Source organism: Macrobrachium nipponense, chromosome 9 (assembly GCF_015104395.2).
Source record: "Macrobrachium nipponense isolate FS-2020 chromosome 9, ASM1510439v2, whole genome shotgun sequence".
Taxonomy (NCBI): Eukaryota; Metazoa; Arthropoda; class Malacostraca; order Decapoda; family Palaemonidae; genus Macrobrachium; species Macrobrachium nipponense.
The window spans coordinates 77,549,451-77,554,406 of record NC_061110.1 but is presented as its reverse complement, the minus strand read 5'-3'; positions in this window follow the sequence as shown (position 1 = coordinate 77,554,406).

Below are 4,956 nucleotides of genomic sequence, written 5' to 3'. Positions count from 1 at the left end.
AATTTATCTGCATATATATGTTTACCTAAAATCTTCTTATTCTGTCCTACTCCCACCACCCCAAAGGGGTGGGATTCAGCTCATAATTATAATCTGGACAAGGAAGGTAAGTTTTCATGAAACAAAACAATGATATTGTAATGATACAATTAAGTTTGTTCATACTTACCTGGCCAGATATATATAAATCAAGGTACCCACCCACCTCCCCTCAAGGAGACAGTGGAAATAAAAAATTAATGAATAGAAAAATGGGTGGGAATGATTTCCTGATACCCGCCCTCCCCAGCAGGCCGGGAACATTGGGTACTAACCACCTGACTCCCCACTGCGCTTAGTGGTGTCCGTAAGTGTTTTAAATTTCTGTCGGTGATTCGGGGAAAAAAATACAGCTTATATATATCTTGCCGAGGTAAGTTAGGAACCAAACTTCAATTTGTATCATTACAAATAGCCATTTTTTGTAAAATTGGAGGCCTTTATTCGTAATTCTCGATTTTTTTTTTTTTTGGTGTACCACTGTCTTATAGATGTTCCTCCCTGGATAAAGCTGGGTTGAAGAAGAAGTATGATTCAGCTCATGAAATGAATTGCGGGTTCTTCAGGCAGTAACCAATCCCTGTGTTTTCATTAACTGAAAAGCCACTCCGCGTTTCATTGCAATACTCCGACTTCTCAACCGAACAGCAATGAAGTAGCAGGTTTAAGTCGTTTTCAGTCCCTCTGTAAATAACCAGGGATTTAAGCCGGTCTTGACGGGTTGGGTTGGGTTCATTGGCGGGACCTTTTCTACGTTCAAAGAATCTTGAGAGTTAACTTCTCTCAATTCGGCTGTGAAGACGTTAGGTCCTGCATTCAACCTATCCGTTCACATTAGTATTTTTTTGTTTTCCGTTAGTTGAGATTCAACTACTATGAAAGAAACTTTCTGTCTTGGCCATCAGGGGTCCATCTGAAAAACATATCCTTGACGAAGAGTTTTCACATGGGCTTATTTTTAGTTCGTTTTATGGGGTGGGCTTTTCATATATCATATTTATGTTGCACCTAAACTTCCCATCTTTTGTAATGGTAATGCTTAAAGAATGTAATTGTTATTCTTTTTGTTTCAGCCAATTAAATATCGAGTGAATAAGGAGGCCGAGGCCACTTTTGATGAATGATGGATTGACTGTACGGTTGTTTAACCCTAATAGTATCGGCTTCGCATTTGGCTTGTCATTTGTGCTTACAGTCTAACCTCCTCTATTCTATGATCTTGGTCCAGTTCGTGGATTTTCTCTGGACTTTATGAAACCCATTATTAGCGGAAACGCTTTGTTTGCTTATTTTGCGTTATTTTTGTACGTTAGAGAAATATTCACAAATTAACAGGTTTTTCCTCCCACTTACGATGGGGGTTTCGGTTTCCAAAATCCCATCGTTTGTTGGAAAAAATTAATTATCTTCGAATCATAGCCTAGCCTACACTAGGGTAATCAGTACCCTTCTTTTACATATAGGGTAGCTAGTCTACACTACACCGAGTATAATACCTTTTATTTCATCTACTATACTGTATCGTAATGCGGGTGGGTGGGGGAGTAATTTCAGGTCCAAGTTCTCTCTGTTGAATTGGGCGTATTGATCGTCCAACTGCAAAGGAAAACTTGAAAATAACCATTAAGAACAAATCAGCCTAGTGTATACACTATGGTGTATCATTTAAACATAAGAATCACAGTATGCCTAGCCTACAGTATACTCTATTCACTACGTATATAGGCATGGTAATTTAATCAATATAAAGCCTATTCCTGGAGGTTCAATGCATTCTGGCTATATCATTGGTCCCAAAAAAAAAAAAGTTTGGACACAAAAGGAAAAACGAGAATCAGATTGGGTTGTTCGGACATTGGTTTAATAACTGAATGATGTCAGGTGGCTGGTGGCTGCATATAAGTACAAAATAAAAACAACTGGAATACAAATATTACATCTTCCTTGAATCCTTTAAAAATAACAGTTTATTAACATTAGTGGGAAACCCGCCCATGTTATTTGCGGACTCCACGCATTCTCGGTATTTCTCTCTGGAAACATTTCTTCCCATTATTCAACAAGGAAATTCACGTATTTCATGGTATTTTCTGAAAAGAAATATCCACAGATTCCCTGTTTTTTTTTTTTTATTTCATCATTAAAATGGCCTTTTCTGTTCGGATAAAACTTACTAAAAAAATGGGTACGTTATACAAATTTTTATTTAGTGGGTTTTTCTTGAGTTTCCAACTTACCAAAATAGGGCCGTTTTCCACGGTTTTTTTAGGGGTTCCAACTTTTTGTGGGTTTTAGCTATTCGTTAGGGGTTGTCTTGTGAAAACATTAATATAACCTGTTGTAACTAATAGTAAAACCCAATATAGTACCACATCCTGTGTATTCATAATAATCACTTTTCTTCCTTCCTTGCAGACTAATTCGGGGAAAGGAAAGCACCAAATGGCAGACTTTTGTGAGTGAGGAGGGTACTGGGAAACATTTCAAGTTACGATACATTAATTAATCAAAAAGGAACTCTATTCCTTGGTCTTGTTGGGAACTTGTGAGTACTGTCGTTCATTTTATTTTGCCGGTAAGTAAGTTTCAAAAGATTATTTGCTACAGTACTAATAGATTCAATTGTCCCCGTTCATGTATGGTTTCAAGTTTAACTCTTGAGGTTAAGGAACCTTTTTCTAACTGTTTAAGCTTAGTTCTCTTGGCATCAGAAAATGAAAAAAACAAAACAAAATAATTTGGTTCCTACCAAGGGTAAAATGAATCCTTCGTCCTGTTTGTACGAGAGCAAAAGGGCAATCCCATCCCAAGTTTACGACAAAGGCGACCCTTTCCTAATGTTTTATCGCGGTAGGGAAAAATCCGGCGCAAAAGTCAGAGCTGGTTGTTGAATTGTGAACAACTTTGGCCTGACTAAATTTCTTGCTTACGATGTTTTATTTGTTTTGAGGCAAATTGTGTCCAGATGATCATTGCATTGTGATATTTGTTTTCCCTAAGGAGCTCACTTTAAGAGTTATTATGAACAGTGCTATTCAGAACATGTTGGTCTCAGATTGTTTTTTTTATTTCAGATTATTCTTCAAACGGAGGAAAAAGAAAATTCCCTTGCGGATCCATAACTAGGAGTGAGTATTGCACATAGAAACATTGCTGGAAAATGGAAGCTGAACAGAATCGTCATCATTGCTGCTAACTCAAAGAAGAAAAGGATGATTGGTGGAGGAGGTTCCAAACTGAAAATGCAAATGTACAACTCTTCAATTTAGCTGACCCATTTTTCCTTTTTAGAAGTTAAGGCAGAAACCAGAATTTTTTGGACTACGGTGGGATTTTGTATGTGAAAACTGTTTCTTCCTTATCTTCTATATACGTGTGTGAAAAGGACAGCTCCCTCCAAGCTATTACACTTCCATCCTCAAAAATGGGCTTTGGTAAGTTTATGTGATCATGTCATGAAATGCAACTTTTACTCTGTATTAAATCCACCACATTGTTACCGACACTGATAGTGTAATGCAACAAAAAAGAAAATTTACTAACAAACATAATGGTTTTGGAGTTATGGGATAGTTTTGGAAGCAAGTTCCTACTACCAAAAATTCAGTACTTGGCAATTTATATTGTTGCCACGAGTCCCTTGTTTACACAACTGCAGTTATAATATATACATCCATATACAGTGGACCCCCGTATCCGCGTTCTCCGGATTCGCAGACTCACTGATTCGCGGATTTCTCTCTGGGCCATCTCTACCCATTATTTGCAGGGGAATACGCCTATTCGTCAAGAATTTTTCCAGCGAAAATAACTCACTACTTCTTAAGTGTATTTTTATGTTATTTTCATGACTAAATACATTTTTATGGTACAAAAAATGATTTACTTAACTTTCAAATACCTAATATTGATTCATACTGTACAGATATTAGTAAGTTTCAATAAGATTGAAATGATTCTAACATAATAATAAAAATAGTAATTTCTCTCTCTCTCTCTCTCTCTCTCATCTCGTCTTTCTCTCTGCTCTCGTCTCCGTCTCTCTCTTCCTTACATGATGATGTAGTTTTTTTTTGTATGATAAATAAATGAATTAACTATTTTCCAAATATTAATTTTTAAAGTATACAGCAGTTAATATCAATTCATTTAAAGAAAATACTAATGTGAATTTTGCTAAAGGGTTTTTAGTTTTATTAAATTTAAAAAATTATGTAATAATGAAGGAAATCCCAGTTCTCCTCCCCTCTCAAACTCCAGATAATATAAAGCTGTCAATTATCAAGTAATGGGATCAGGAGGGGGTGGGAGGAGCCCTTTGTTTGTGTTGTTTGCCACCAAGTTGTTCAAATGCAATTTCTCTCTCTCCTCTCTCTCTCTCATTCCTCTCCTCTCTCTACCTCTCTTCTCTCTCTCTCATCATTTACTGAAGACCTTCAAAGAAATTTTTCTGATAGTATCATGTACTATATGTTTTTAATGACTTTCAAATAATTATTAATATAAACTGTAATTACAAAAATTCATAGTTACCTGATAGTATTTTAAAGAAATACAATAACTTCTTACCATTTCACCCTTTTAATTAAGGATAAACTTCCCTCCCTCTCCTCTCTCTCTCTCTCCTCTCTCTTTCTTGCCACAAAAGAGTATGTATGTTTTCAATAGTAGTAAAACTACCGTCCCTCTGTTTTCGCTGGAAAGCCGTTCTAAGTATTTTCTTTTGAGAACTCTCTCTCTCTCTCTTCTCGTCTCTCTCTCTCTCTTCTCTCTCTCTTCTTCTCTCTCTCTCTCCCATCTCCTTCGTCCGCGATGAAAGACTTTTTTATGGTACTAGTATGTAAAAATTGTTTTATTGATATTTTAGTGTTGTTAATAATAATAATAACAACAATCAATAATTAATTTCAAATGAAG